Genomic DNA, 8,270 nt, shown 5'->3' on the forward strand with positions numbered 1-8,270 from the left:
ACAGCGCTGGACTCTATGGATGACTTGGACGCCGAAATTGTGGCGTCGCGACCCACACACCAGCGACGCTACACCTGCCATCATGCATTGCTTAGCGGAAATGGGAGCGATTCACAGATGGAGGCCACGACAGGCCTGATCAATCGACTAGCCCTCGACTCTGAGATTCAAACCAATTGCTGTACTGCAAGAACCGCACCTCGTCCATCTACACGGACAGTTCCGATGACATAAGCAGCTTGGCAGGATCCGATTCCCTGCTCTGTGACGATCGCTCCTTCACGGCCCTGCCCAGCACGCGATCCGCCCAGATAACCAAGATAGTAGAGTATTTTGAGCGAAAGCGGCAAGATTCTTCTCCACCATCGCTGCACCACCGCAATGGGAACGGAACGGTGGCCGCTGTTGTGGCTGCCTCGGCACTGGGATCCAACTACCTCTACGAGTCGCGTCGCTATTCGGACTTCAAGCGGCACCTGAATCCGGATGCTCTGTGCTTTGATCTCGACAAGAAGCCGGCACAGCAAAGGATGATGGTGTGCGAAGGTGCGGTCAAGTCAAGGCTTCCAATATTCGACAAAAAAAAGTAGCAGCAGAGCGGCTATCCGGGATCTCTTTATGGAAACCCGGACCTGATTCATATTTATTAACTTATTTGTTCAGTCACCTTGGGACTTAGTTAGATTATGTGAGATTTTTACCCTTATACCCGATTCCTTCATACCTGGCAGTACCACTTGATAAGAATACAAACAATCGCAAATTAGTTTGCCCATAAAAGTTGGTTAGTTTTCGATGCCTATAAGTGTAATTTAGTTGATAATTTATTTCCTTATCGTTATATGTATAGAGCGCAATTGCAAATAAGCCAAAATGTTCTACTAAAAATTAAGCATGCCCTTGACAATAAGAGAAACCATTTCATTTATATTAGTTTGAAAATTGTATCTTATTACCGTTTAGCATTTACATACATATACATAAACATAATTATATGTCGTACTGGTTCCTAGTCCTTCAAATTTACTTCTACATATGTTATGCTAAATTAGCGAATATTCAGAAACCAATCGTGGAAAGTATTTATTCTTATTAATTAAATCTGTCGCTGATAAACTCCTATGAAATGGCATAGCTGTTCTTTATAAATACATTTACATGTATGTTTATTAAAAAAAAAATGTTGCTTTATAAACTCTACTTAATTTGAGTATTCTATCTTCAATACTTTCCTCATAATAAATTCTGAAAAAAACAGAGTAGCAACCTGCCTTACAAAATTCCACTGGAACTTACACTTTTAAAATATTCCGCCAGACTGGCTGCGACTGCTTGTACTTTCGTTAAGCTTTCTAGCCAGTGCCCAAATATCTTAAATATTAAAGCTCATCAAACGCAATCGGGCGAGGCAGATTCATAACAAAGTTAAATAAAAGTGGTAGTCCTATGATTATAATAAAGATGTTGTATTTACATATTTACAAAGGCCCTAATATGTCAAATAACAATTGTACACCAAGCTCTAATTCGGAAATGACCAAAATGAAATCCTTTCGCCTTCGTTTGATAGCTTTTATTACAACGGCTGTTCGTAGCTCAAGCTATGGAGCTAAGCAACCGATAGCTCACTCGACAAACAACTAGAGGTGGGGTGGAAAAGCACAAACTATTTTGTATGATTAAATTAGAGCAAATAACTTAATTCATGGAAATTAGTGAAGCCAAGGAATTGCAACAGTGGTGCAACATCGTCTGTCGCCTTTTTTCTGCCATTTTGTACGCCCGGTTTCGGTCAATCTCTATTTTTATACCCTTGCAGAGGGTATTATAATTTTGGTCAGAAGTGTGCAACGCAGTGAAGGAGACATCTCCGACCCTATAATGTATATATATTCTTGATAAGGATCACCTCCTGAGTTGATATAAGCATGTCCGTCTGTCCGTCTGTCTGTTTCTACGCAAACTAGTCTCTCAGTTTTAAAGATATCGAATTGAAACTTTTCACACACCCTTCTTTCCTTTGCACGCAGTATATAAGTCGGAACGGCCGGGATCGGCCGACTATATCCTATAGCCGCCATATAACTGATTGATCGGGAATGCCATAACTTTGGTGTTTGTTAAGTTAGGAAATTGGGAGTTTCTATGGGTTTTATTTTTGGCCAATCAATCCGACATATCAAATTTCATAAGGATCGGCCGACTATATCTTATAGCTGCCATATAACGGAACGATTGGAAATGTCATAACTTTGGTGATTTTAAAGTTAGGGAGTTGGGACTTTTTATGAGTATTAAGAATGCATCATATGAATATTCTGCAAGGGTATATCAACTTCGGCTCCGTCCGAAGTTAGCTTTCCTTTCTTGTTTTTTTATATTTTTTTTCAATTTTTAAAAAGCAATTAAAAGTCAAGAACCTCCATTTTCGCAAAAAGAATCGTGTAGACCGACTTTAAAAATAACAATTTTTGAGGAGACCGTTTTAAAGTTTAGGACACCCAAAAATCGAACATAAAACTTGCTAACTTACCTACGTTATACTGCCCATAACTTCGGAAGTTTTACGTGATGTGCATTCAGAAAACAAAATTTTTTTTTTAAATACCATACCCCCTGAATTTTTTCATCATCATCAGTCTGGATAATGGTTATTTAAATCTGGTTTTACAAGAACGGGGCCGGGGTAAATCATCCTGTCCTCCCTAAAATTCTCCGTGGTTGTATAGCGATTACTGGTCTTGGCTGTCAAGAACTTACTTACTTTAGGGTAAGATTTGCTTACTGCAAACAGTCGCTGAGTCAACAAACCCAAAAGTTTTTCAAAAGTAGGTAAAGTTACCATTTCATTGTTAAGATATACAAATCGTTGACAAGCAATGCCCCTTGGATTTATCCATCAGTCCACACATTTATTGTGCTGCATTGCATAACCCAAATACAAGACTGGAAATATCCCATTTTTTCTATTTATATTTATATATATATATTTCATATCGTCTTTGACTTTCAAAGTGAACGGTCGTGTTTTTTTTCTGCGCTTCGAATTTTGCATTTTGTTTTCGTTTATTCCCATCGGTGGGTTTTATCAAAACAATTCTAATTCGCTTCCGGTTTATTTAAACATAAATTTAAACTCCGTTCGCTTCGTGAGTGCACTTTGTATTTAATACTAATTAATTGTCTTAGTTTTTCGTAATTCTTATCTGTGTTTTCTTTTCTTATATCCCCGCCGTTTCTCTTTTGTGCATGCACCTTAACTTATTTACGCTCCCGCTCTCTTGCTCTCTTTGCTTTTTGAAAGTTCTAAGCGTGCAGTTTCTGCGCTCTTGCGGTACTTATAACTGCTCGCTTATAAATTTCAATTTCGCTTTCTTTGTACAGTGGTAAATAAATAAAATGAATAATAAAAATTTAGTCTGCTTCTGCAAAAAATGCAGCCTCGTAATCAGGGCTGACCAGTCTAATATGACTTGCTGGCTGTGTGAAAATATGGTGCACACCAAGTGCGCCGGTTTTACTGGCCGGACAAGTGATGACCTTTCAAAGGGGCCCAATTTGCAGTTTTGTTGTGACGCTTGTGTCGAGGTTGCGAACGAGATGAAATCGTTCATGCGCCAAACTAAAGGCGGCCTGATGGGACTGATTAGCTGTTTCGGAGTGGCTAGAGATAGTTTTCGCCGAGCTGATGATCTCCTATCTGCGCTGGACTCGCAGTTTAACAGTCGTAAGCTATTAGAAGAGTCCCCTAAGCGCAAAAAGGCCGCTGGTGGTAAGGAGCAAAAGGGGAACACCCCGCAACCGAAATCAAAAGAACAACAGAGCATTCCGGCGGATCAGCAGCTGATTTCAGCAAACCCTCAAATGTTGCTAAGATCAGCAGCTAAAAAAGATTCGGTATCCGAACAATCCGTTACAGAATGCATGCAACCAGGGACTTCTAAAAATTCCGATTTGTCCGGAGTGGTTTCACAATTAGTGGATCCACCTATCTCTCAGAATGTAGCATCACCACCACAAGGGACTACTGAGTCCGGACAACCGGCTCAAGTTGGTTTTGCAGAAAACAATGTCTGCTCCACCAAAATCCCTTACAGTGGTTCCACTAAAGAAACTAATTTTCGTTTCTCGGCTTTCCCCTGATCAAACATCTTCAGATGTATTGTCTTATATACAAGACAAAACTAAAGCCGATTGTAATAGTGTAAAGGTGGAAAAGTTTAAGTTTTCTTATGCTAGAGACATTTCATCTTTCAAGATAACTGTCCCTAACGAGCTTTTTGAAGCCATATGCTCGGGCGACTTTTGGCCGGATAATATGGTTGTAAAAGAGTTCGAGGCTAAGATAAAGAAGAAGGGGCCCATGGGAGTAAAACTTCCTAGTCGAGGCCAAACCAGTGTACCAATTTCAAAAAACTAACTTCTAACCTCCTTCTTTCCTATCAGAATGCAAGAGGTTTGCGTAGCAAACTCACTAAATTGTATTCTGATAGCCTTTCCTTTGCATCTCATATTATTGTGTTCACAGAAACCTGGTTAAAGCCGGAGATCTTTAGCTCCGAAGTTTTTCCAGGTAAGTACACAATATATAGGTATGACCGTCCCTCTAGACGGGGAGGTGGAGTCTTAATTGGAGTTGATTCAAACTTCCCGTCTGAGGAGTTATTTTTGATGAATTCAATACCATTGAATTTATTTGTGTAAAGTTATCGCTTCCTGGAAACTTTATATACATAACTTGCTCATATATTCCGCCGTTGTCTGAACTTCCTGATTATTTAAATCACCTATCCGTTATTAAGTCCGTTGCAAATAAGCTTTCCGATAGGGATCAGTTGATAGTTCTAGGTGATTTTAATATACCTGGAGTTACTTGGTCCACTGAGGATGGATCGAATGTCTTACTACCTATAGCACAGCATGATTTTATTGATGGCCTGCTTTACATATCTCTATCTCAAGTAAACCATGTTCGAAATTCATTAGGTCGCCTACTTGATGTTTGTATCAAATCCTGAAGGTGTGTTTCTGTCCAGAGTAGCACCACTCACGCAACCTGAAGATCCATATCATCCAACAATCGAACTTTCATTTGATACGGGTAGAGTTATAGAAGAAAAATCAGAAAAATCCAAACGAATGCATTGTTTTCGCAAGGCAAACTTTCTGAGGCTAAATAATTTTATTTCTGGCTTTAATTGGTCTGATCTTTACTTATGTATTAATATGTCCGATGCAGTTAATGTTTTTTACTCTGCAATAAACTCATTTTTTAATTCCTGTGTTCCGTGGTACTATCCGTCAACTTCCAATAAATCACCTTGGTTTAGCAAAGAGTTGACACACTTAAGAAATGTAAAGTCCAGACTTTTTAGGAAATAAAAAAATACCGGTTCTCAATCTGTTTTTACTAGATATTTAAGTGCTCGGTCAAGATTTACCGTGCTTAATGCTCAGTGTTATAATAGTTACTTAAACCGTTGTAAGGTCCAGTTCTCTCAGGACCCAAAACAGTTTTATAATTTTGTTAGCACCAAGCGTAAATCTAATTCTTTTCCTTTCTCGCTGTCGTTCGAAAACATGACGGCAACCACAGATCAGGCAATAGCCGATTTATTTGCCCAATTTTTTCAAACGACTTACTCTACTTTAGATTATTCATAACAGCCTTATTCTTACACCATGTCCAAGTCAAACCTCATATTCTGTCCCACTTTAACAGAAAGCTCTCTTCTTTTGGATCTTCTTCGTATTAAGCCTGTTTATTCGCCAGGGCCCGATGGTATTCCTGGGTGCGTGCTTAGGTATTGCGCTAAGGCCCTGTGCAAACCTCTTCACAAGTTGTTTACCCTATCTCTAGAAACCTCCCAATTCCCAAATATTTGGAAGAAATCATTTGTTATTCCTCTTCTCAAAAAAGGTAACAAGTTAGAAGCCAGTAACTACAGAGGTATTTCTAAGTTGTCAGCTATTCCTAAGCTTTTTGAAAAAATTATTACTCCTCATTTGCAGCACCTTTGCAGATCAATTATTTCTCCGTGTCAACACGGATTTATTAAACATAGATCCACAATTACAAACCTTCTAGAGCTCACTACATTTGTGATAAAAGGCTTTAATAGTAGTTTTCAAACATACGTCATTTATACTGACTTTAGTAAAGCATTTGACTCTGTAAATCACTTACTTCTTATTCAAAAACTTGACCTTTTAGGTTTTCCAGTTGATCTGCTCAAATGGATTTCAAGTTATCTAAATGGCAGGTCACAAAGGGTCCTTTTTAAAAATTCAATTTCTGAAATTCTCCGTGTTACCTCCGGTGTCCCACAAGCGAGCCATCTGGGTCCGTTACTTTTTACATTATTTATTAACGATCTTCCATCAATTATAAGTCATTCTCGCGTACTTATGTACGCAGATGATGTTAAGTTGTGCCTGCAGTATAAGGACATTTCCTGCCATTTAGACTTGCAATCCGATCTAGATAATTTTCAAAACTGGTGCCGAGAAAATTTACTAAATTTAAACGGTTCCAAGTGCAAGCTGATGACTTTTTATCGAGCCAATCCGATATACGCGACTTACACGTTAAGTGGCAGCTCTTTGGATAGAATAACTCTTGTAAACGATCTTGGCGTTCTCTTGGACCCTAAACTAAAATTTTCTAATCACATTTCGTCCATGGTTAATAAAGCCAGAGGAGTGCTTGGATTTATTAAAAGGTGGTCAAAAGAATTCGATGATCCTTATTTGACTAAAACTTTATTTATTTCGCTAGTCCGTCCGATTCTGGAGTATGGGTCTCCCGTCTGGAGTCCACAATACGGAATACATATTGGTCGTATTGAATCTGTACAAAAAAACTTCCTTCTTTTTGCTTTACGGCGCCTAAACTGGGATGCAAATCTTATATTACCTTCTTATTCTGGTATACTTCTTTTGATTAATTTACCATCCCTAGCCAATCGTAGAACGATGCTTGGTACTATCTTTATTTATAACCTTATACATGGTGATATTGACTGCCCCGACTTGTTAAGTCGGCTAAACTTTTCTGTGCCAAGTAGATTAACTAGAAATTATTTTCCCCTAATTTTAAATCATTGTAGATCTAACTATGCCTTGCATGAGCCTTTCAGAGTATTATGTTCTGACTATAATAGACTTTTTCCTGTAATATCAAATCTTGACTCTCTGCCGCTCCTAAAACGATTGATACTTGCTTCATTGCACAAGATTGATCTAACTATTACTTTTTTCCCCGGACCTTTACCTTTATTTTCCTATCTCGCGTCTATCTTATCGCGAATCGTGCCGTACGATACACGGCTGCGCCCCTCGGTCGGTTGGGCGGGTAAGTGGGCCGTGGGACTCCGCGCGAAAAAAAAAAAAAAAATATGTCTGCACAGTTATTAAAGCTTCGGCCTGCCGAAGCTAGCTTCCGTCCCCGCTTTTCTTTACTTTTGGGCACAAAGGGTCAGAACGTGTATTTTAATGGGTATGCAAATTAACTATAACTTTAATCAAGTATTCATATTAATATTGTAAACAATTTATTTTGACATTGCTGAGTTCACTTAAACATTCTCATACTCGCACCTAGTAATCAAACGGCGAGCCAAGCTTGAGACAGACATAAGCAAATGTCCCCCAGCTAGCCTCCAACGGCGAGACAAACTTTAGACTAAACATCTGTAAGAATTACGACACCGGGATCCCGTATTTTAGGCATCATGTTCGCTTCCAAATTTTTGATGATGATCACAGCAATCGATCCCGAGGCAACAAAGGAAGACAAACATCTCAAGCTTGGGTAGTCCGGAAAATTATCCTATTATCAACTCAACCAATTATTATTAACTCAAAAATTAGTTAAATAAATTCATATTCTTTAATATTTTTGGTATCGTTTTTGTAATTGGCGTCTAACGTGGGACCCGCACTGTCAAGATATGTATATTGAAATGAAATAAAAACGAGGTCGGAAGCTATCTTCGGCAAGCCGAAGTTTTAATACCCTTGCAGACTTTGCCGAAATTGCTAAAATTAAAAAAGTAGCAAAAAGAATAAGGTGTACAAGATTTTTATAGTTTCATGTCAATAGCTTTTATACTGCAAAAATATCAAATAAAAATAGAAAAATGGGATATTTTAGCTACCTTTAACAATTTTTCCTACGGAAGCTAGAAGATATAGACGTCCGATCGGCAAGCGCTTTTACCCCGATCAAGGTATGCAAATTAACTTTCTCCTTAGTGATTCGGTTAAAA

General features: G+C 38.6%; 1 pseudogene; it reads left to right on the forward strand.

Moving 5' to 3' along the window:
* LOC108045136 lies at positions 1–766 on the forward strand (annotated as a pseudogene).
* Positions 767–8,270: the final 7,504 nt, after the last annotated feature.

Source organism: Drosophila rhopaloa, unplaced genomic scaffold (genome assembly GCF_018152115.1).
Source record: "Drosophila rhopaloa isolate 14029-0021.01 unplaced genomic scaffold, ASM1815211v1 contig_155, whole genome shotgun sequence".
Classification (NCBI taxonomy): Eukaryota; Metazoa; Arthropoda; class Insecta; order Diptera; family Drosophilidae; genus Drosophila; species Drosophila rhopaloa.